The following is a 25,012-nucleotide window of genomic DNA, read 5'->3' on the forward strand; positions in this document are numbered from 1 at the left end:
CATCGTCATCACCAGCCTATCTACGCCCACTGCAGGGCGAAGACCTCTCCCATTATTCTCCAATTACCCCGGTCCTGTGCTAACTGCGACCAATTGATCAGCGCAAACTTCTTGATCTCATCTGCCCATCTAACGTTCTGCCGCCCCCTGCAACGCTTGCCTTCTCTAGGGATCCACTCTGTTACCCTTAATGACCAGCGGTTATCTTGCCTTCGCATTAAATGCCCTGCCCACGTCCATTTCTTTTTCTTAATCTCTACTAATATGTCCTTAACATGTGTTCGTTCCCTGACCCACTCCGTTCTCTTCTTGTCCCTTAATGTTACACCTATCATCCTCCGTTCCACTGCTCGCTGAGTCGTCGTCAATTTAAGTTGAACCCTCTTGGCGAGCCTCCAAGTTTCTGCCCCGTAGGTGAGTACTGGTAAGATGCAGCTGTCATGCACTTTCTTCTTCAGGGACAGTGGTAGGCTGCCATTTATTATCTGAGAATGCCTGCCGAATTCCCTCCACCCCATTCTTATCCTTCGAATTATCTCTGCCTCATGGTTAGGATCCGGGGTCACAACTTGTCCTACGTAGATATATGATGTATCGAACACAAAATGCTTTACGCCTAGCTGCTTTTTCAACGGAGCAATAACACACGAAGGCGCGTGATGACAAATCGACGGCTGAAGGCAACAGTGTGTGTGACCGCGTGCATTCGTGCGCGCTACAGGTCGCAGGTCGTGTCCAAGCTACCCAGCACGAGGCGAGAACTGCCGGCTGAAGAAATCAGCACTGGTTCCACCCAAGGGCATGATTTTCTGTACCGTCAATAAATTAGACAAAATAGGTTGCTTTTGTTAGCTTATTCCTTACGGGATACGCTATGCAGTTTATGCAGCTTGAGCCAACAATTCCAGATTTCTTCTCTCTTACCTTACTGCATTTAATAGTCAGCAACAAGAACAACAATATTTAGTATCCGCAGACTATTCTTCTCGAAAGACCAATTATTGCGTCCATTAAGGTTGCGTCCGAACTTTTCCGTGTTCCAATTATAGAAAAGTGTGGAGCGTAATCAGTGGCGTTAAAAGAGGCACTTCGGCGTTTCGGAAGTCGTGGTGTTTTTGTTTTTTTTGGGGGGGGGGGAAATTAGCTAAACAAAGGCATAAAAACTATTGAACAAGTTGTATTGTTGATAACAGAAAACCACGTCCTTCGGGAATACAAGTTTGCGTGTCACAGGAGTGAAGTGAAGAAGGGTGACTGAAAATATCAGATTCACATTAGAATTTTAAAAGCCCAGGCTTGCAACCCCTGGGCTTTGCGGATCGCTGTAGGGGAGAACTACGAATTATATTGTGCTTTAAATAATTGTTTACCTTTGGCGGAGAACAAAATTTCGACGCAGGGGTGTTTTAGTTCTTCCCTTCCATCAAAAAGAGCCCACCCGCTGCGCCTGCAACAGAGTGATAGCCCCCCATCCCTGGCGTCCCCCGAGCGTATAAGACAATTTAAGAAACTTAAAAATAGCGTTTTTTTTTCTAGAAAAAAATTACCCAACGGACATGGAAAGAAATTACCGACGATGTGTGGAAGATTAGTTGTACGTGTGCAATCACGGATTCGTTTTAGCAATTATGTTGGGACACCTCGTTTGCTTATGGTAATCCTTTGCGTTCTGCTCAAACACATTCATCTGAATTGGGCGCTTCTTTTATGCCCTTTCGCCCTTACGCATAAAAGCTAGTTGATAAATGGAACCAGATCACCATATTCGCAATAGCCTTTTTAATGCACTCAAAGTCCATAACGGAGGCTAAAATGAGTTAGAAGGTTTGAAATGTGTTTAGGTGCGTTTAATGTAATTGGGTCGGCCATTATGGAGCTATACAGACGCTCTGTGTCTCTGTGAAAAGAAAACCATGTGCAACATATAGCGCCGCCTGCCACAACATTTTTTTGCCCTGTGTCACTCGGCATCATGGCCTGACTGTGAGCGCCATGTTATCATTTTTCGTATACAAATGGTGTTTTAGCTGGGTAATTTCTGAACGCGGGATCATACACGGGAATTCGGGCAATAAAAGCCGGCGACGATGGCATTCGTGGCAGCAAAGCGGCTCCTGAAGCCACGTCACTGCAATTAGTTCTATCGGTAGTGTTTCGCATTATTGGAACTTGAGTAATATGCCGCGCTGACAGCAACGCTTTGCCAGGCACAAAGCAACTTAGAAAGTGGAGAACTCCGCGCAGCGGCTAACGCGTCATTAGGCACGGCCTCGGCGGCCTCAGCCAACGGCGCAGCAGTCCTCATGGAGCCGGGTTTCTCTACACGTCTGTATAATTTTTAATGATACCGTCGAAATGATTTCGGACTACAGTAATCATTGCAGCGTACGAACTGCAAATATAACGCGCACCAATTTAATCGCGAACATTGAAAACAGCCCGCAACCAAACTCGACAACATTACTCTCGGCGCAAAAACTCGAAGGGGCACTCGGAGGCATTGAAATGGATATTAATGCTTTCACTTTCACAAATCATAAGGGCGTGTGTGTTTCCGGGCCTCTTAAATTTAAAAAAAGGTCGATAGAATGATAGCAAACAGGGTTATTAGCTCGAACACATTAAAAATTGTTACAGGTAAGGCTGAAAGTCGGGCTAGTTGGTATTGCCTTAAAACCATTTTACCAGGGAAAAAGACAGGAACCTAGAGAGAAGCGTTTGTCTTGCTTGCTTTTATCTAAGTCTCTGTCCTTTTCCGCTGGTAAAGTGGTTCTAAGCTTTAAAAAGATCACTCCACAAGAACATAAGTAAGCGTTCTATTCAGATACATTTTGTCGTTGCAGCAGCACACGAACGAGATGGACGAAGGAAACCGCATTATGTACAGTTTTTTTTTCGACATTCGGAACAAAATTAGCAGATGAGGTCTACATATTTTGTTTTTTTTATTTTTGAGGCATTTAAAAATGATTAACAATCGCCCTCGGTCAATCGTAAAACCATTAGTCGTCCTTTCCCTGGAGTTTTTTTGTTCAAGTTCCTAATTCCTTCGGAGCGTACATTTCTTTTTACAACTTGAAATAATCCTCGCAACGCAAAGTCTGCGTAAAAAAAGCGGTGAAAGCGATTACCATTTTTCGCTCTTAAGGTTTCAGGTTCAATGGCTGGGGAAAGCGAGCTTGCAATGAATCGATGCTCGCTAACATGGAGCTCAAAGAAGTGGGTGGGCTCGTCGTCACCCGAAAGTCCTCTTCCGCTCGAATGGGGCCGTAAACGGCGCATATACAGGAAATGTAAAACAGTGCACATTTATCTATCTTTTATGAGCCCTGAGCTATGTAAACTAGGGACGAATTGTAATGAATCTAACAAATGTCGAAACGGGTCTAGCTTTTCTTCGCAGTTGTTTCAGAAGTGAATACTTTGGGGGTATTTAGACTAGTGAATAAATTTTCGCGCAGCTAATATTGAGGGAAGAAGCTTGTGCGCATAGTGCAAGAATAAGAACTTTTCTTTATCAGCTTACGGAGCCATTGAAACTATCCTAATGACATGTATGGACAGTAACTTTGGACAATGAATTACGCAAGAAATGTTTATAGTTCTGCAATATATTTTCACAGCGCTGATATCCAAGGCGACGCCTTGCTCTGTGAGAAATATCGCGTTCCTGCTGTGGTTTTACTAGGTTTCTGAGCGGTTGGCTTTTTGAGCGGGAAAGTTGGGTTTGTGTAATGAACGTGTGTCTCGCATTCCACCTTCAAAAGAACTGTAGAGTACAAATCACACAAATTAATGCGCGAAAAGCAACAAGCAACAGAGGACCTTGAGGAAAGGCACGCAAAATCTCTCTTTTTTTTCAGCTAGGAAGAGGAACAACTCCCTCGTTTACATCTAGGCCACAAACAAAAACGCCCATGTATAAATCCGCAGTCCTCAAGTATGACGCATAGCCTGGTGTAGTTTCGGTATGCGAAACTGAAAAACTTTGGAGATAATTCTTGAAGAAATAATTGGCTCCAATCCATGCTGTGAAGGTGGTTTGAAAGCAAAGCTTTAAATGACACCCACAACAATTGCCCACGCGTCGTCACTTGAGTGCACACACGAGGCTCTACAAAGAATGAAACCAGAGATTCTTGCAGCCGTTGCCTGGAATTCACGGGGGCAGCATCCCGAACGGAGCAGAGTCGGCCACGGCCGGGCTAGAGCGGCGGATGCCGCCGCTGTAGCCCGACGGTGCGCCGGAAGAAAGAAAACGGAGAGGAGCGTCTTTCGAAAGGTGAGACAGTGGAATCTAGCCATCCTGATCTGCTAGCTTGGGGCTACACCACCACGCGACACAAGCGCAGACACCGAAACAATTCGGCATGCCAGCTTAGTAGTGATACCATTTATATAGATTTAAACTAGTTAGCTTCGTAATTTTGAGAATTGCCAGAAAGCTGAGATAATTTTTATAATCGGTGTTTATCAGAACCAGTTGCTCCTTTTGCCTTTTCTAATCCCTGTTAAAACACAACCAAATTCGTATTCACCGGTTTAGAAAACGGAGTCCCATTCGTAACAAGCACTTGCGGAAAAGGTAGCGTTTCTCTAGTGGCCACATGTCTATATGTGGTGTCTATATTTTGTTTTCCCGCCCTGAAAACAAATCTTTAACGTATCTTTGCCAACGACCACTAGATTCCGTCTGGTTCGGGTTACCCAGGAGGAGCTGTCGAACAAGTTAATCAAGCCGTGTAAAGGAAGCGCGTAATTAGCGCGAAGCTGCGCCAAAAACAGGCCCAAAACAACGGTCGCTAAAGCAGACGACACAGCCATCCCGTCGACGCCCCCGCCGGTTGAGCTGGTACCTGCGTGCGGGGAACGCTGGTTAACCATTCGCCAGGTCATCTAAACCGTGCTCCGTGAGTGAAAACCGCCCTCCCCCTCATCAGCCGCGTTGTGAGTTCCTTGTCGCGCACGCCACAAAGGAACCATTGGCTGGTAGATGTAGAAATCTTTGCTTTAAAACGCAAAAACAAGCACATGTACGAGAGGTACAAAAGAAGCGCGTAAACTTTCAACAAATTTATTGCCATAAGCATATGTTTCCGTACGATGTTGCGAAAGCGAAGTTTTTCGCCACGGGAGTTGCGGAACAAGGGGGCGGCGTCTGGTTAACCTATGTGCATGGCCACGGTTTCAAAGATTTTGAAGATGTTATTCAAAATGTGGTCTGTGGCTAAGCATGACTCTTGCCGCTAAACTGGGTTCAATTTCATCAAGCATGTGTTCGTTTAGATCAAGTAGTCACTGAGGACAGAAAAAACGAGAAAAGTATAAGATGGCCGCAGAAGCGGACCATTCCTATACTCGGTGACAACTTAAGAACGGCACCGGAAGTTGCCGCTGTGCCTTATCACCGTAGCCGGATGTTTCTCAGCGCGGCGCAAGTAGGGCGTTACTGGGAACATTTTGAGCATGGCGTGAGCGTTCCCGTGATTTTTTGGACTTAATATGCTTATAAACGACTCCAGTGACGACAAACAAACTGCGTGAGACAAGGCAGACGATATCACGCATTCATAGCAAACCACTTTCAAAACGCGCGCGCAGTGACGTCACGGGTCCAGCGCTTTGGCGGAGTGATACACTACATAAGGTGGTGCCGTTCTTGAGTTGTAAACGAGTATAGAACAGTCGAATACGACACACCGTCCACTCACAAGCAAGCCTTCAAGTTGCAGCAAACAAGTATAAACATGGTGTGTATTCGGTATCGCGCACTTTAGCGTCACTATGCAGCAGCGCAGGGATGTAGGAAAAAAAATTACACCATCTTCCCGTGGGGAACCCTGATGAGGATACGAAGCATCATGGGGGTTCCGTGTGGTTCCATTGTGTTGCCTTTATGTTGAGTGATCTGGTGTTTAGTAACGCCAGAGGGAATTCCGCGTCCGGGTCCACACCGGTGGCAAAGGCACGCAAGTACTGTTGTGTCACAGTGAGTAGGCGGTGGTTCTCGAGGCGCCGAAACTCGTCAATCATGTTCTTGTCGATGTTATCGTCTCTGTGGTAGAATCGGTAGTCTCCGTCAGCGTTGGTGAGGTAAAGGTTATTGACGTTGGTACACCGGCTGAGAGCAACGTACACGCCCTCCTCTTCGCAGCTTTGTCTTCTTCTCCTTCTTCTTCTTCAGCGCTTTCCCTACGGGAAGATGACGACGGTGGTTGAACGCGAAGCTATCTCGGGATGGATTAGCAACGTAAACGCCCTCCTCTTCGCAGCTTTGTCTTCTTCTCCTTTTTCTTCTAGGGCGGTTCCCCTACGGGAAGATGATGACAGTGGTTGAACGCGAAGCTATCTCGTGATGGATTTTTTGGTTGGCCAATCCCTAGAGGCACCCTGCCACAATCATCATCAGCGGCGCTGCGGACGGGGCCCGGACAAGTGACATCCCCCGAGCAAGAGATGCTCCACATCTAAAACAAAGTTACTTGGTATAAGACGCTTTCTTACATTGGTAAATTCGGATTGCTTCTGCATCGCTAATGGGTGTCTAGCAAACGACGATTGTATCCTTGTGCGACTTCTTTCGAAAACCTTGTACGATGTGTACCGAGCAATAAACAGGGTCCTAAGCCTTAATTCCTACTCGTTAGGCCTCGTGCACACAAGCCTTCATGGCTTTTACCCGGCGACTATGCTGAGATAGCGACAAACCTTAACCCCAGATAAGAAAATGGACGTTGCCTTGCATTTTCTCCACTTTTATTGCCCTTTCCTTTTATTCTCTTTTCCCGGGCTTTTTTTTTTGTTTTTGCTATCTAGTACCACGCATGCGAGTCTCGAGCGATTCGTATCTGCTCTGTTAGTTCGTGGTTGTCAATTTCTTCGTTTGTTTCGTCTTTTTTGCGCTGTTCCCCTCTTTGCTGTTATTAGGGGCAATTCTTTTAAATTGGGAACGACTGTTACGTTCCTTCTTACACAATTGCCTTATCGTTTCAGACAAGTTTTAAGATAACAGAACAATTTTTCTAAGGAACAGGACGAAAATGGGCATCGTGCAACGACTCATCTTGTTCTGGCCCGTGAAACATTTCGAGGAATTGAGGGCCTGTGCAGGGTTAAAAACAGGCGTATTAAGTTTTGTGCTTAACTGTACGCGCACTTAAGTTTATAAAGCGTGAAAAACAAACCACATTCCCAAATAATTGCGTTTAACAGGAGGCGCGGGTCGAGTTTAGAACCCGTGCACAATGGTGCACTGTGTGCTAAGGGTTTTGTTTATATCTAAGGTGTTGAAATATGCTTGTGCCATAATTTGTCATCTACTTTCAGTTTTGTTCGAGGATAACCGCTGACCGCACTAACGACGTACATTAGCTACATTAGCTACAATTAGCCACAGTCAAGTACTCTGGATTAATCCACGACATGTCTACCGGATCCGAGCAAGCAACGCACGGCACTACTCTCGCATCGTCAGGATGGTTACCGGCCTCTTATGTCGTTATTCTGAGGTTCAAATACAACTTGATGTGAGAATTATGCGTGGAGCACATGCTTTCATGGCACCTGCAGGTAACATGGTTCTTGCTTTCTGTAATCTATATTTCTTTCCGTTAACGTTAACCACGCCGTTAACATTCGGCAATAAAATTCATGGTGTTGCCTATCCTGCGCCTTCGCACCCGCCGTCTTCATGCCCCCACAGTGAATTACGTAGAGAGTAAGATGACTGCCCACATTTTATTTTGCGTTCGGGTTGACGTGCTCCACGCAGAGATGATGTCTATACACAGGCGGATCACGTCCTGCTGAGTGCGAATTTTGACACCGCCCTAATCCTACTGTCTCCAAACGTTTGCAGCTCTTCGAACGAGGTCCGTAGCATGTCAGCGTCGTTGACACACTCGGAGAAATCCAAGGAATATCGGGTAACAACGACACATAGAAAAAAAAGAAGGTGTGTGCGTGGAGGGGCGGGGGGATGATGTCAATGCCAAAAGAAATCATAAAAGTAGTCGGGAGCGGAACTTGGCCTCCGGCGTGTTTCGCGCTTTGGAGCTGTTCCGTACATCAAGTGTGGTGGGGCGGAGGTAAAGGGGGGGAGAGCACAGTCCTAACTCGATTTCTGGCGCGCTCGATTTGGCTTACGAGGATTGCGCTTCGCACGCTCGAAACTAGGTCGCACATGAGCGCGCAGACTCTAGCGGGTCGGCCTGGCCTTTCGCAAGACACAGCCCAGTTTTTGAGGCTATGGCGAAAATAAGTAGCGTGCTGGCCAAACTGGCTATTATCGGACGCGCCATTTTCTCTGCAGAAAAACACGTCGGGTAAATGTCGAGGTTGGCCTGGCCGAAAAATAAGATATACCATTGCACCCTCTGCAGAAAGTTGCGTGACAACGTTGAAAGATTGACCTGATACTTGTGGACAGACAGAAGGCATCTTATGGCGGGTGCTGCGTTTTATTGTAGGGAGCTGCAGCGAATGCAAGAGACATTGGCCCTAAAATCCGTGGAACTTTCTCAGTTCTCCTCCAAATTAAGAAATTTCTAACTTTAGAAACTTGACGACTTGGAGGGGCGAAAAAGATTATGCCTCTAAACAAGTTATTATCCGTAAGCTCATAAGGAAGAGCTACAGAAGAACATCAACAGAAGGTATCATACCCAGAGAGCAGCTTTACATGCGTAAATGTTCTGAAGTCTGCTCCACATGGCATGTCCATAGGTATTTATAGGGATGCACTTTATATATAAACTACACCCTGTCTGGATGGGGCTTGCGATACGTGATTGAGGTTGTCTAAGTTTCTTTACACCACTAGGCTTCCTCTAAAAGGGTGCCTGAAATGCATAAAACTTATGCAAAAAATAATTTCCAATATGTGTAATGGCCTGGGAACGGGAACAATTCAGGCCAAGAGAGGGAGAAAGTTCGTCGGAGTAAATTTTGAGTTTATTACAAACTGTACTCAGCCGAATATGATGCGGAATGGCTTCTCGGGCTCGCACTGGCCGCCAAGTTGGTTAGGTAGGGCGTGAAGGTATCTGCGTAGGTCCTATTAGAGTTGTTATTAGGGTTCATACAGGTTATAGTTCAGCGGGACTGATGCAGTGGCAGCTGCGCCTGAGACAGCCTTCCGGTAACGCTTAAAAACCAGGAGTTTGACTTTAAGTATCGTCAGAAGGCAAGATTTTTCCATTTTGTAGCGGTACTAGTGGCGCAATCACCTCTTGCGTTCAGAAAGATGTATGTGAAAAAATAAATGTTAGTATGTCTGGTACGACTCACAGTCTGTGGTAAAAAAAATGGTGCACGCAGCAGTACCGTACTTGCACGATTCTAACTCGCACCCTTTTTTGCTAAAAGCCATCAAATTTGTGTCGCGCAACAATCGGTCTCATAGCCGAAATCGGCTTCAAAGCGGCCAGCAGCATTACTTTGGACACAAACTCCTCCCCAAATCCAACTCTGTCCAATCCAAAGCAATCCGTCAGCATTGCGCGAGTAAATTTTGGCGCACCCATTACTCAATGAGCATACCTTAGCCACTGTTGCACATGTTTCTGCTGCTGGAATTGCCACCTCGCTTCAGTCGTTGTGGCTCCGAAAAGGCCCCACTATGAACCGAGAAGAATCGTGCACACTGGGAGTTTTGGAGACACGAGTGCGCGATCGACGAAAACAAAGCAAAGCCATATTTCCATTCAAAGCTTCACCGGCCCTGAGCACGGACGTTTTAGAGAACTCGAGGACGTGTAACTGGAACTAATGGGTTACCAGCGAAAGAACCAACGGCCCGTCACCTCTAAAAGTATGAATGTCAAGGCACTCAAAACTGCTAACACTTTAAATGCCCCCCTTCTCGTTTTAATACCCGCAAAAGCTGGTTAAACAAGTTTCTAATGCGCAAGAAATTTTTTCGACTAACTTGTCATGTGTCATACGAAGCCTCTTCTGCAGTTACGTGGTGTCATGCCTTTTACATCTGCGCGGTAGCATCAGCCTCAGATCATTTTTTTTTCGAATTTTTCTGCTTCGATTTACTCGAGCGCTAAAATAGGATGCGCGTTAGAATCATGCGAATACGGTAGTTCTATAGGCTAACTATGAAAGTGCTCCTGGCAGTAAGAGAGTTTAGAATCACAACAGAGTGAGAGTAAGTAGGCGGAACACACTCCAAGTACCCTCGCACTGCTCCACACCTGTCATCGTGTTGCCAACTATAGCACCTCTAGTCTGGACTACGCCTATGGACTTACGGACGACCTTTCCTAGCGTCAGCCGTCGTAAACTTCCGTCTAGCTACAAATGAATCATTTGCATGTACAACAGCCCACTTAATGGTCGTGCCATCGATTTCGCTTGTCGGTTTTTGAGTCTGGCAGTTTTCGCAAAAAAAAAAAAAAAAAAAGAAATATAGCGCCATCCGTTGACGTCAACACAGGTTGTTTGGAGATGCGTGCGTTTATGCGCGCCGCGTATACAATCGCTCTTCAGATGCGCCGTACCTGCCTACAAAATAAGTTGCCGGTGTGGCGATAACTTCTCTAAGGGCACTAACGCCCAGGAGGTTGAAATGGACTTACCGTGTCACACGTCGCAATGTGGAAAGTGGGATTCATAGCTCGGGGACTCCTAACACGGGAAAGCGGACCCGGAGAACGGCGTTGTCGGTATATGCTAAACGCGGCCAGGTAAGAGTGATCTTTGCGTGGAAAATATTTGCTGGGACGCAATTCTTTTTGTTCGTGCACACTTAGCGCAAATGTGGCTCCCTGCTGGACAGTCACCCAAACCCGGAGCGTTTTCGTACGTGAATGCGGGAGGAAGAGCGTATACACCGCCTGGTGCATATTTACGGAAGATACATTTGTTCGGTGTCTAGGGAGTGTGATGTTGAGTGGGAGTGGTGTTTGGGGTTTGTTGTGACTTGCGCCACGGCTGCTGTCCTATCAGTGGCCGACGTTTGAGTTTTCTATACTTAGGACGGCCCACTGCGTCACCAATTCTTGTTTGGATGAAAACCTAAGGGAACATACGTCGCCGGTATGATGACAATGGTTGGCTCCCGCAGCAGTTGCGCGGTATGTCGATTTTGCAGGAAAGAAAAAAAGGGGAGCGAGCCACGCCCACGCACAATTCTCCGCTTCAGCTCTGTTTGCAATCAAAGGGAATAGGGGAAGTAATAAGGAAATACTGTTTAGGAATGTTTAGGAGCGCTACACATTTACAGTTGCCCAGAACGTGCATAGGCGCCCACTTTTGCATATGTGTACCGAGCCCTCGACATGTGAGGAGCTTTTTTACGAAATGAGTCAAATCCACCCGAACAGAATTTCAGAAAGAAGCGAAAATTTTGTTAACGGGCCTAAATGCCATGCTTTCAAAGCTAACTTCCCCTGACTGACTTTACTGCCATGAGTTTAATTTAAGGTTGTTTTACGTGCTCCCTTTGTTCTCTTTGAGAAGAATGACGAGAGCACGCGAAGTATCGAAGAAACCTACAGTTTAAAATACTCCAATACATACTCCTATGAAAGCTGAATTCCTGAAAAACAGACACACTGAAAGCGATTTATTAACTTGGACGTACAGAATTGGAACCAATTCGTAAGAAGTTTCAATTATTTCCGAGTGATTTCCCCCTAAACTTGTACCACTGAACCTGCATCAGGACACGACATTTTGCCTTTCTGCGTCAACAGATGTAAAACAAAAACAAAAATACTTCAGTTTACAGACAACGGGATACAGATATTCACTGTGACTTAGCAAATTGCCAAAGAAGCGATACAGTAAGTAAAGTACTTGATATTGGACACTCTCTAATGAAAAATTACGCCCATCTTCCCGCGAGGGAACCCTGATGTGATGCGACGCATCGGGGGGGGGGGGGGGGGGGGGGGGTTCAATTGGCATTTCCATTGGGTGGATTCTCTTAATCGCGTGAAACGTGTCGTGAACGCGTATGATTCATTTCCATCACATGCGGGTGTTCTCATACGAACACCCGCATGTGTTCGTATGAGCGTTTGGACTGACGCTGGTATTGGATTGCGTCAGTCCACTCGCTGAAGGGACTGTCGCTTCCATCACGTCTTCATCGGAAGATCTTCGTCAAGTCAAGCACGGAGGTATCGCCAAGCAAAGTCAAGTCAAGGGCGAGAGCGAGCGATTGACTGATCCGGCGCCGTGCGCTACCTCGCGTATATTCCCGCTTTTGAGAGGAGAGGAGCCGGGGGGAGAGTCGCGCGCATGCGCACGCTTGCGCGCCGGAGCAGACGCGAACGTAGGCGAAGCGCGCGCACACCGGCTGTACATTATGATAATGAGACGGAGCGAGAGCGCTGCGCACAGCTGTCGGAGAGAAGAACGGAGGAGAGTGGCACATGTGCAGTGTGCGTGCGGACGCCGCGACAACGGAGGGACATACCCGAGAGCAAGATATGCGTCGCATCTAAAAGACACGCTAATCGAAGCAAATAGTCAAATAAATTACGAATCTGTTAAAATAATTTCACATATTGGATCGCTATAAATTACTATCCGTTCTGTCATCATTACTAACTAAAAAATTATAATTATACTAACTGAAAAATATCCTACACAACTGCGAACATTACTCACAGTTCGTCGCCTGAGCCTCCTTGTGGTATTTGGACTGAACCTTAGATTGATTCGCCCCTACAGACGTATTCACTATTTTGGCCCCAAATGAGAACTACTCGTTAATTAACCATAAATGATCAACAGCTTCCTATTTTTCATCCTTTTTTTTGCCTTTGTTATTATACATTTTGGTTACGGGCACTTGTTTTTTTCTTTTAGATGGGCAGTTAGTCGTTTAAAGTTAGATGGGCAGATGAGATCAAGAAGTTTGCGGGGATAAATTGGTCGCAGTTAGCACAGGACCGGGATAATGGGAGAATAATGAGAGAGGCCGGTGTCCTGCAGTGGGCGTAGATAGGCTGGTGATGATGATGCTGATGATGATGACTAGTTTTTTTTTTCTTTTCAAGCCTATCGTAATTTCGCTTTCTTTACTCAAAAAACGTGTAGGTCTTGTGGGGACATCTAGCGGGGTGGCCAGCCTGTGTCAATGAACTATTCGAACACATTTTATGCAGTGAAGAAAATTACAAGAAGACAATTTTATCTGCCTTAGTGGGGATGGATGCGCATGGCCGTAGAAAGAAGAATGAGTGGTCTATCTTGCTACTACAGGAAAAAAGAAAGTGTGCTTCCCACTCGATTTCAATATGATAAAAAAAAAATGTGTATGCTCAAAGTCAAGATATGTTAATGCACGCCACCGTAAACTTACGTCAGCGTCTTCTCATGCCACGCTCACGTATTGATCATAACTGTGCAGTTCGAAAAGAAAAACTTATTGTTTATGGGCAAACTTGCATTCGCTTGAGCCATGGTTATGAGCCCACCAGAGGACGCCATTGGAAGGGTCTGAGCTTTTGATGACGCCCGCTTCCTGGTGTTGGAAATCCTTCTTTGAATTTCAAATTTGGCGGGAAATATAAAAGTAGCTTTTTGATGAAAATTCAAGCCAAACAACGAGTAGAGGTGACAAAATTGGCGGCAACTGTGTGATGTGGAACGGGCGGAGGGACAGGAAGGAAGGCTGGGAGTGAACTTTTCAGTCTCAAGACTCTTGAATTTACGTCGATAGAAAAAAAAATCGCCACGTTGAGCTGCGGTCATCCTTGCTATTTCCAACGTAAAAAGTAGGCGACCGTCACAAACTTTAACACTCTTAGTTACATACATCTCTTTCAAAGTCCCCTTTTATAGTTGCATTCACATATAGCAAAACACGGGTTTTAGTAAGCATTGCTCTCTCCTTAAAACACGGCTGATCGTTAAAACGCTTTATAATGGGATATGGTTATAGTAAAGCCCTTCACATAAAAACATTTTTTGTCCTGTGCAATATTTTCTTGCGCCGGCATTCTACAGCAGTTTACCATATTCAAACGTTTCTCGAAACTGTTTAGTGGCCTCTAGCCTTTTTCACCGGAGTGTTATTCGTTATATTTGAACCAGTTTGCAGTGGAAATCGACGACGACCTGGTAAACACATTCCCTTGTTGATCGATTTATTCTTCAGGAGATCTCTTCGCGGCAGGGTGGTGCAAATCGCGAAGTTCGCGCTCGTGTGCCGTTTCAAAATATTTTCCGTTTTGCAAACAGATGATCTGGCCGAGTCGCCCGCATAGGATTTGGCCCGTTCCCGGCACTGCCACAACGGCTTACTGGCCATCAGCTCATAGCGAAAAACTACAACATAGCGGGGAAGCGGTGCCAATGGTTCGTTTGTCAGAGGGCGACACCCACGATGGGGATATATGTGGTCCTTTCGCGGAAGTGCGTCAGGGCTTCGTAGAACGTTTCTTTCGCGGCGTGTCTTCGCCATAAAGTTCGCTTTGCGTGACGTTGCCCCCGCTTAGCCGGAAGTTGTGGATCAACCTTCAAAATCGTGCAACCGCAAGAAATAAGGACACCTAACGTTCGGAATTCATATATTGTTTTCGTGAAAGGTGAGTTCTTGTTTTTTTTATTTTCTCGCAGCAGCGACACTTCTGGAAGAGGCCGGCAGAGGCGGCGGCATCACGCCTTGTTTGTCTTGTGCATCGCGGCACCCCGCTTCAGTTTCCGGCGTCATCTTTCTGTTTGACGATGACTCTCGTTTAACTTCCGCGAGGTTTGATTCCTGTATTGTTGGCTCGGGGTGTCCCAGGGTCTTTTAACTTGAGCGTGGCATTTAGGATTCACAGTGGATGGCACTGTTGCAGATTCTTAGTTTGCTATACTCAATAACATTTGGCAGAGTTTGAAAAAGTGGTATCGAAGGATAAAGAAGAGATCCAGTAAGTAAAATATCATATAACCAACTTTATAACTTTTCTTTACATGAATGTTATGCCTTTACATTCAAACAATCGAGGTATTACTGGTTCCCCTTGCACTGAAGTTCTGAATTTCAGGTCAGAAACTCATAACTATGCGAACTTCGAAAAAAAGCGGTGAGTTGCGCAAATTGGGAAACGAGAATGATTAAAACGCTGCCGCGAAACGGTGTGTTACTGCATGTTTTTGAAAAGCGCCAACACACAGTCGCTAATTCGTACGCTCAGTGTTTCGCTTTGCTTGCCCGTAAAATATAGAAGCAGGCATAAGTGTCTGGTATAATGCGTTAATTAAACGCCTTTCGTACAAGTGGCGCCTCGGGGGAAAGCCAGCGACTGTTTTAGAACGCCTGAACTCCTTTGTGTGTGAAGAAATATTGTACATGCTACAGAAGACAACGGAAGAAGAACAAGCGTTACTTCGGGCTGGATTCCGCGCGGCATCGTACGAGTCTTTAGGAGTTGCAAAGGGGGTGTCATGGCGCTTGAACGCGTACTGTGGCTTCGCGAAGCTGAACGCTGCACCACGTGTACGTTAGAAATAAACGAGAGAAGAAGTCAACCGGAATGATCCTATTTTAATCATCGTCATCGTCGTCGTCATCATCGTCACTATTCTTACCATCATCTTCAGCATCGCTTCTGAAGCGTCGAAACAAGGAAATGGGAAAGAGGTGATGGAGGTTAAACAAGGGGGCCAATGTTTTTGACTTCTCTATGGCGATCCCCTCCTACAATTTATGCGCCGATCTAGTGATTTTGTGCGTACCATTACCGTCACCGTTATGGTCATTGTCGTCACCTCATAAGCTTTATGATGTACGGCCGTTAGCGAGCTGCGCCCAATGAGCGGTTGGACGTTCTTAAATGCGCGAAGGCGTACGAGAAAGGGCCTCCGTCATGTTGACGTAGCGTGGTAGGCGAGCGGCGGGCAGGGGAGTTGCCTCCGTTCCGGCGATGAAGAGTCGTAGCCAAACTTAACTTGTTTATTGCATGGCGAGTAGAAAACAACGATTGTACAGGTAGAAGCACACTGGAGTGCTTACAACATGACAACATTAATGGAAAAAGAAACGTTCTCAGGATGAGGCCCGAAAAGCACTGCCCCCTCTTCGGAGACAGAGCATATTTATATAAGCCTCCAATGCAACGGTCAAAACGAGCCCCGAAACGTTCTAAGCAGGAACACGCACAAGCAACAGCACTCTCGCGCAGTCGGAGAGGCGGCGAGTCAGACGCCGCTAACCGCTGTGTGTGGGGGAAGCCCATGCATCCACAAAAGGCTTCTGGCCGAGCCGCAGTCTCGATGTTGCAGGTGCACCGCCATGCACGGTTATTGCAATGCGGGAAAGTACTATGGCGCGCTGGCGCGTAGTGCGTCGTTGAAGCCTATGCGCCGCGTCAACACACGCACGCCACAATCGACTATCAACAACGTCGACCCAAATTCAAAGAGTAGAGCAGTACACACAGTGTTGCATCAAGTGACAATTTTTTCCAGAATTAGTCCGGAAATCTCTCCTGGGAAGGGACACATGCGCCCTAATTCCCCCGTGTGTCAGCTCCCTCCCCCCCCCCCCCCCCATCTTTCCCAGGTGGAAGAAGTTCCTCTCAGGAGGCTTCGCGCTGGGGTGGCCCTCACACCTTCTGTCACTTGGACTTGGGTGAACTCCCAAGAAGACCCAGGAACTTGTCCCAAGTGTCCGTCTCCGGAAGATGAAGCTGATGCCAAGCATCTTTTGTGGACGTGCGCGAGAACAAGGACAGCTCGAGACGACGCGCTCAGAAAGGTTGGTCTCCGGTGGAATAAACCGGATGACTACAACCACTGGGTGCAGGAAGCTAAATACTGCAGCAGGTCGCTGATGGACTTTCTGCACGCCACTGGACTCATGCATACCTGTAGACTGGAAAACTTATCGGTTTTGTGACCATCAATCTTTAAACCTCCTCTCATATGCCGCGCGGCGAAAACACAAAGTTAAAAAAAAAAGACTGTAACTTGTTGGTGGTGGTGGTGGTGAAACTAATTCATTTCAAAGTGAAGCACGACACAGCCTAAACAGCTGCGAACCCATTCCCCAGGTCAGTACGGCCTCACAGGGTAGCTCCATGGCATGAGGCCGGAGTGAGGGGGGGGGGGGGGGGGGAGAACGTTCAGTGCCTCTCACACCACTGACGAAAGTAAAGGGAAGAACGAACAGGTCGGCACTACCACGGCGCGTGACGCAAATTCATTAGGATTTAGCAATCACCCGCCAGACAGGAAATTCTTTGTAACAACCCGGCGTTCATCCTGTGTGGTATTGTACTGGCCGCGCGAATATATAGCGGCTGCTTCTAAACTCTCCCTGCGTACGAGAGTTCACCGAGCTGCGGTTTGACCCCGTGGTCTCGCGTAACTCGCGGTGAATTGTTTACAGCGCCACCAGGCCCGAGCCGACTCCGGTAATGAGTTGTAGCAGCGACGCAGTGCGTTGTTTCGGCTCTCAATAATGCACGCGCTCGCCGACATAACCGCGCCACTCAGCGCGGGGCCAGTTGGTTGTGACACGACGACAATGACGACGAGCTGAGCTGACCTGCTGTCAGCGAAGAAAACTGTCGCGTCTTTGGAGAACAGAAGAGGATCCATCATCTCGCCGCAGCATTGAGGAAATAATAATAAAAAATGGAAGTGGGGCGGCCCGATGAAAGAACCCGCAGGTGCAGTCACGGGCGGCACAGCGCGCAAACACACGATCCTCCGATATTGTCCTAACCTTTGAGACCGTCCATTCAGAATGCTGCGAGTGTAGCGAACTCTCAGGACGGCGACTGGTCGGGTAGTCCTTCGGCGCGCCTGTTTACCAAACACTCGTGCTGAAAGTTTCTGCGCCTGAATAGTTTTTTTTTCCCGTGCAGCGCTGAGTCGGATAAGATGCCGCTTCCTTTAGTAGCAAAGGGCGCGAGCTTCTTTTGCCGCGTCTGTGTGCGCGGCACCGTTTAATTCTCTTTCGCTGTGGGAGTTCGCTTATTTCGGGCTGGGTGGTTCGATAACGGCGCCCTGTGTGTTTGCACACGCTTGGCCAACATGCGGGGCTGTTTGGCCATGGCCGCCTTGCGTCTGTAAAAACACGTGGTCAAGGGGAAGCCGTAAATTTAAACCGAACTATTGACTATGGATTTCCAGGAAAGCGACACGCGTCGGAACAACAAAATGAAAGACGGTTTGACTGCACCAACCTCGGAATACCACGTGAAAGCAGGGTACATTTCTGCCTATAAATCCTTGTGCATTACCACACGATTTGTGGAGATGAAGCACTCTGGTAGGCTTCAGAGTATGCACACTTTCTTTGTGCTTGATGCTTGCAGTGCTTGCACTGTAGCTAATCAATTGATTGATTCATTGATTGGTTTGTGTCCCAGGATGCACCGGCTTACAAGCGTCGTCTGGAGCCCTGGGTAAGCTTCTCTATTTTTATGCTAGAGTAACAGCAGCAGCTGTGTGATATAGGCCGGCATAGGTTTAACGCTTGCCTTTGAGGCCTTACGACGTCAAGCGGTACCCACAGCTTGACGGAATCATTACTTTTTTTCAATGGGTGTCGGTAGACGGCGGCAGACCTGAAAGGGTGCCGTAAGGCAAAATGTCGAATGTTTAGGCTTAGCATTGTGTAACCTATAAGTTAAGCCTAACTATGTGTCAATCAGCGTCATACACATGGTACGTCGAGCTGCGGTACGACGTTCGACATCAAAGCGTGACGTTAGGCCTAACGATGGACGGTTACTTACTCGTGACGCCCCCTCCCTCTGCCGCGCATCAACTTTTGCCCAATCGAGTTGTAAAGAAGGAAATACGGGAGGCTTCATGCGAGACGCCTCGTGAGTTCCGCGCTGGAAACGGCAAAGATAAGCTAATAGTGATTTTGTATTAAAATGAAGACAGAAATTCTGGTTATTTGTAGGGAAAAGAGTTCAAGTGCTCATACGGGATCACAAAAGCAAAAGCATTGTTCTTGTTGATGCACCCATCGCGAATAATTTGAGTTAGTGCGCTTCCGCACACTGTTCCGGTCTTTTAAGCGTCTCTTGGGAGCATCAGATAAAAAAAAATTCGTTTTTGTATATTCTGTGTGAGAGCGCTTTTACTACGTTCTCTTTTTTTTTTTTTTTTTTTGCGAGTCTCGGTGGAGCCGAGTTAGCCTCGCTGAGAAGGCAAACATTGGCGTGTATATACAAGGCCCCATGAAGACTCGTCTCTAAGCACATCGGCGCAATGTTGACGAAGATTTTGCGTGGGCATCGCTCACGCTTTGTAGTTCGGAGAGGAATATACAAGAACCGGAACCAAAACTGTACGCTATTCGTTGAGAACGACAAATCCTGCGAAAGGCCTCAATTCGAGAACACTAATCCCACCGTAGTCGCGAATATAATGTCGCTCGAGGGGCCGAATTGAGAGGAAAAGGATCGATTCACCGCGCGCACAGAGGGTCGAGGAAAAACGCAGCTAATGCGCCAAGTTAAGCGCCTGTCCAATCGGAAAAAATTTAGCGCTAATTTCAGTTTTGTTTGTTTGATTAGTGAAAATATGAGTTTTGTTTCCCAGGAGACGCAACCCCGAAGAAAAGATTAGCAGCTGCGCTAGGCTAGGGTTTAAATGCCTGCAAACGCTTTAAGGAAAGAAGAAATGGAACGGCGGCTGCCTTTCGCTGACGAGTTAGCAGAAATTTTCTGGGAACCTGATGGCACACAAACCGTTTATAGACCGCCAGTCGAGTGCGGTAATAACTTGTGTAAACCGTTATGTGAATGTCCAATTGTGTTTTGCTGTACTAAGCAAAGTTTACGCAGAGAAAAAGGAGTTTTATTCGGAAATAGCAAGCTGCAGCGGGTGTTTCTGTTCTCCTCAGGCGATATAAAAGTCTGTTCCTTCTAGATTCAAAGAAAAGCCGAGCGCACCATTTTCAGCAGAAGACGGCAGTAATAAACTCCCGTTTCTATTCTGCTGGTCTGCGAGAAACTTTCCTAAAATGAGCGCTGTCAGTACTTTCTTACTTCTCACATACGATCCCGTCATAAGCCTGCGGTATCGTCAATCAGCTTCACTGGAAATTTCCTCCGGGTATAATCAGCAGCCTCTCTAGGATGAACAACCACCACATAAAAGAAGTTTAGCTGAGCCTCGAACCGACGGAATTGCATGCGTGATTCGAAATAATTGAACACGATTAGGCGATTAAGTTTAGCAGAGCCCAACAAAAAACGTTCGGCTCATAATAATAGGACGAACCACTGACAAATTTAACGGTGTGTTCGCGTAGCATGGTCGCGCTCAACCAACGAAGTGCAGTTTTTATTCCCAGTGTTAACAAACGTTCTGCAGTCAAATGTGAAGTATGCTTGCTCGTGGCCACACCCCCCCCCCCTCCCCCCTCAATTTTTCAATAAAGAAATTGTGCCAGCTTCGCAGTAATGCCGCAATGACTACGCAAACAACGAAGATGGTGGCGCCACCTAGCTTCTTCTTGGTAAGGCTAAATTTATGCGTGGTTATGCTTCGAAACTCAGTCAAGTTTTTTGCGTTGTGTCGTCCTTAAGCCTCCAAAGAGCAATGAACACGCATTCATTAAAGAAAGTATGTACACTGCACGAGTGCCCGCCGGCTTTGCGGTGAAGCTTCAAGAGTAGCGGAGGGCGCCCCGAGACGAGCGTTTGCCCAAAAATTTTGAACCAGTTCGGTAGAAACCGTTCAGGTTGTGTGGTCCGGAGCGTGGGACGCCAATTCAGAAGCTGATTAACGTTATCAGTTCTCGGCCTTATGGCTTCTTTCATTTTGGCATAAATACTTCTCTTTGCACCGTCGAAACTACACCACTGGTCGCAACAAGGGTTAGAGCGAGCCTTCCCGCGACGCGTTTCCGAAGCCGTTCTTGTACCAGTTGTATGGTGCCTCCGAGAGGTGGCGACACGAGTACCGCCCCAGCGCGGCGAGGATAAGCTACGGTCAAGCTGCGCTGCCGGGGCGCGCGATGACATCATCGCTCGGAGAGGTCTTCCTGAGCACGTTCGCCGGGCCGGCTACCAGCTTAAACAGCATAGCTGTTAAAACTCTAGCACCATTCTGTGGCGAACAAACTAGCACCGCCCTGTGCTCTCCGCCAGTTCAATGCGAGCGCCAGAAATGCGCCTCAGTGGACCAAATGCATGAGCGATATGCCGGCACATCATCCTCGTGGATGGTGCTATCGACACACGCTGCATAAATATGACATAGGCTTCTGAGGCTCAAGCGAAGAACGCTTTGCGGGCGGGCTGTCAGTCGGACAAGCTCGAATCGCAGAACACCGTGTTGGGATGTGTGGGCGATATTTAATGCCCGCGATGTCATAAATAATTCACGACGTTCGTGCGAACACTCGTTTGAATAAAAAAGCGGCAGAAGCAGCCGAACCATCTCCGTGCCCACGGCTGAGGACTACTGCTTGCATCCGGAACGCCTACGTAGGTGTTACATTGAGTCTGAAACGTGTCGCAAACTTCCCTGGGGGCTTTTCGGGAGTAAAGGGAAGAAGAGGTACGCTGCGACATCTCCGCTCCCTCACGCCGATGTGCACTGGGAAATGGCGACAAGGGTTGAGCTGACCTTTCCCGTGGCAACTTTTTTTTTTCTCTCCATTGAGCGGAACGAGCCTGCTTGCGATGAGTGCGTGGAGCCATCTCGAAAGGAGACGGTGCATCCGGAATGTTGACAAAAGCCGCCTCGCAGGCGAAAATTCTGTTAGCAAGGCCAACGCCAATCTTTTCTTTAGGAAGTACTGTGCCTATTAAAGAGTACTGAAAAATGGAAGCGTCGTCGGACGCCACGTCTGCGACAACTTGCATTTTGAACGAGGGAGCGTTTTACGTTTTCTCAGAGTCTGGGTCGACTAGGATGGCAGGGGCGCCAAAGGGTTGCTCTGTGTTGCAATTTGTTCTGTTTTTTATTCGCACGTAGCAGTGTGAGAGCAGTAAACAGAAGAAAAGGAAGTGGCTTCGAGTCGAAAGGCGGGGGATCCTACATCGTGTCTCTGGTGAACCGCATACAGCAATGAATGTTATTTTCCATCACACTCTGCGATCACTCTGTTGACGCTGCAAGAAAAAAAAATGCTACAACCTTACTAGAAGCTCACGCCTACTCTGTAATGCTGATAGCGCTACCTACTACGACGAAACGCTATTACTTTTTATGTAGTCTGATTTATTCAAGCATCAATTGCTCCTACGACACGTGCTCGACGTACGACACGTTTTGCAACTTACAGTGGCAGCCCGCATCCACCCTTCTCACATTTATCAGGCGCTATAGCAGCGCCCCTTCATCGTTGAGTCGTTTTGCCAGAATACCGCGTTTTTGGAATGAAAACTCGAAGCCGGCTAAGGACTTAAAAGAATGGACGTTCACAATGGATATGTTTCTTCGTAGTTTACATGACGAACGTCGTACATGGTACTTAAAGTCGGAAATATCCTTAGTGCTCTTCCTTCGACGTTTCCAACACCGCCCTCAACTTCAATGCCATACCGGATCAGGTTTCAAGTCTCTTATATTTTCAAGTTCTCAGAGCCTTCACTTTTGTTTTCCTTACACGCCGTACAGGACTGTAACAGACCGACGATGCGTGCATTCCTATTTGATCACGAGGTTTCGTATCCTAGACGACGACACAAACTTGCCTACCCGTCTTTTGATTTCTCGCGATAAAACTAGGCATGGTATGGCTGGTTTTGGCATTCGTCCTTCCGCATTATGGCACTTCGATGCGCATTTGTGGGGATTGAACGACATTGCTCTAAGAGCCGCATTACTCACTGACAACCACTAACGCAAGACACTTCAATAAAGACAATATCCCAGTGTTTAATTCTTTTCTCTTTGTATTTTGTTTCATAGGGAGAAAACTACCCGAAGGCCAGACGACAGTTATGGTTGATTATTGCACCTACGATGAGCCTATAGCGTGTCTTATTTATTATGCATTGGAATAATTAACGCACCTTCTAGGAACCTGAAACCTCACTCCCCCTTTCACTGCTCTATTGTGAAAATACAGCGAAGCAGCATGGGCAGTGTAAGATTAGGGGAGCAACAACATTTATTAAAAAGCTGGCGACGTCTATAAACACGATATTCATGAACTCAAGTGCTGGTGGAAATTAACCTCGTATAGCCCCGCATTTTATATATGAGAAGGCAAGCTACCCACCCGAAGTTAAAGGCAAACAATTAGAAAAATAAACTGTAGCGTAAAACACACAATCAGTGCTGTTAAAATAGCGTAAACACCAATAAATAGGGCACATTACCACAGCGTTATGAGTAAACTAATACTGCGCAAGTAGCGCTACTATTAGGCACACCGAAGTAGTATGACAGCCTCTATGCTTTTCCTCTGCATGTCTAATTTTGGCGCGGTTTCCGTAACGGAAACTCGTCTAAAAAGATGTTTTAGGAGACTACCCATTTCTGCTACAGAGAAGAGCAGAACAATAATCGAAGTTATGATAATACATGTGGTATATTGCGCGGTTACGTTACAAGCACGCGTGCACGCACCCGCGTGCTTTGAGAGTTGAGAGTACTGCTGAAAGAGCACTGTTCAGAGTACGGTTTGGAACTGAATTAAACCAAACTTCAAAATTCATGCACTCAGTTTATCATCGCGCTCAGAGCAGTCCACGTAATCTATGGCTGTCTCGTAGGCAAAAGACGGAACAGACACTAATAACGTGCTTCGGCTTTTGTAATTGCGTTTCGTAAGCAACGAAGGGACAAACCGAACTGAAAGCAGAAAATGTGGCTCTCAGGACGTTGTCCCTAGGGCATAGAAATGCTATTTTCAAACACGGGGACATATATAAAGTTCAACATAAAACCTTGCGAAACACAAGTAGTTTCAGGGTGTCAAATAACAGCCCTTTTGGTCGGTAGTTATTTTTTTCACGCGACATTTCTTGCTCGACCGTAGTTTCAAACTCTTTTAAAACTTACGACACCATTAATTGTGTTCTCATTATTTCAGGCGGAGGAATAGATGGATTTATTTGTGATGACATTGAAGATTTTTCGCTGCGCATTTCGCCGGCTATCTAAGCTGACAATGAAAGAAGGCAGCTGGGAAAAAAAGAAACGAATTAAATTTCATTAAAAAAAATTGGGGGAGCCGGCCCCTCTCCTTTCGTCGGAGACCCGGCTGTTGTGCCTCACACGGATTTTCGAACTTTCGAACACATAGATTGCCGCTGAACGTTCTCCATGACGGGCAGGCCCGGATCGTTTCGTCCGCAGGCTTTCCCATCTCCCACAAAGTGGACCGTGTTAGCACGCGCGAGAAACTGCAGGAACCGGCTTCGCAAACTCGGCGTCTGTAGCGCGAACTCGCGGTCTGTGCGCCCCAGTTTAGGTGCGAACGCACGTGAACTGGCGAGTAGAAGAGCACGGGAGAGATCACGCCACGAACGCTGGGCAGTGTTCTCGAAGGTCTGGCTGGCCGACGCCTAGCGCCCCATACCAGGCGCACGCTCACGCGCGCTCAGCTGGGCTGCTTTCAGGTAGCGCTCGACGGCGGAAACAAAAATTGGCCGCGTATCTGCTCCTTTCGTTGCAAATGCCGTCAAAAGACGATAGTCTTTATCGGCTTTTGAGAAGTAAATGCCTCCCTTCGCTTTCCCGCTCACCTCTCATGTTGTTCCTCTTGCGTCGCGCTCCTCCCAAGGTAAAGACGCCAAAGGTTTGCTTAAATCATTTTAAACTTCCCGCGTTCCACTGCTCCAAACCGGGTGTCTCGATGCGAACGCTGCCGTACGGCGAAGACGCGCGTTCATCGAGGCGCCGTACTTCAACGTTTCGCGTTTTCCCTACTCCACGTGCGTTGCAAGCAGAACGTGAAACCAATCTAGTGGAGCCTTGCGTAACTGTTGCCGGTTGATTTCTTAAAATGGCGCCAGAAGCTGTAGTGGCGCGGACGACAGCAGGCGACGGCGGAGTGAATTCTTTTTTTGCAGTTGATGAAGTATTTAATTTCGCAAAAGTCCAGCATGTTTGATTTTTTATAAAGGAA

The 25,012-nt window shown here is 47.1% G+C and overlaps 1 protein-coding gene and 1 long non-coding RNA gene across 11 annotated transcripts in view; one reads left to right on the forward strand and one right to left on the reverse strand.

Annotated features, from left to right (window-relative positions):
* LOC144153074 (uncharacterized) overlaps nt 1-25,012 on the forward strand; it is a 621,787-nt gene that overhangs the window by 296,317 nt on the left and 300,458 nt on the right. For 9 of the 10 annotated variants that reach the window (XR_013319302.1, XR_013319300.1, XR_013319297.1 and 6 more), the window contains one exon: nt 18,333-18,368. This is a non-coding gene — a long non-coding RNA (uncharacterized LOC144153074). Of the gene's footprint in view, nt 1-16,523; nt 16,712-18,332; nt 18,369-25,012 lie in introns of those variants that run through there. The other variant, XR_013319298.1, reaches the window with a different exon arrangement.
* Nucleotides 1-25,012, reverse strand: part of Jeb (low-density lipoprotein receptor domain-containing jelly belly protein) — a 198,303-nt gene that overhangs the window by 117,991 nt on the left and 55,300 nt on the right. The window lies entirely within an intron of this gene.

This window comes from Haemaphysalis longicornis, unplaced genomic scaffold (assembly GCF_048455015.1).
Source record: "Haemaphysalis longicornis isolate Haplotype H1 unplaced genomic scaffold, Haemaphysalis longicornis Haplotype H1 scaffold_9, whole genome shotgun sequence".
Taxonomy (NCBI): domain Eukaryota; kingdom Metazoa; phylum Arthropoda; class Arachnida; order Ixodida; family Ixodidae; genus Haemaphysalis; species Haemaphysalis longicornis.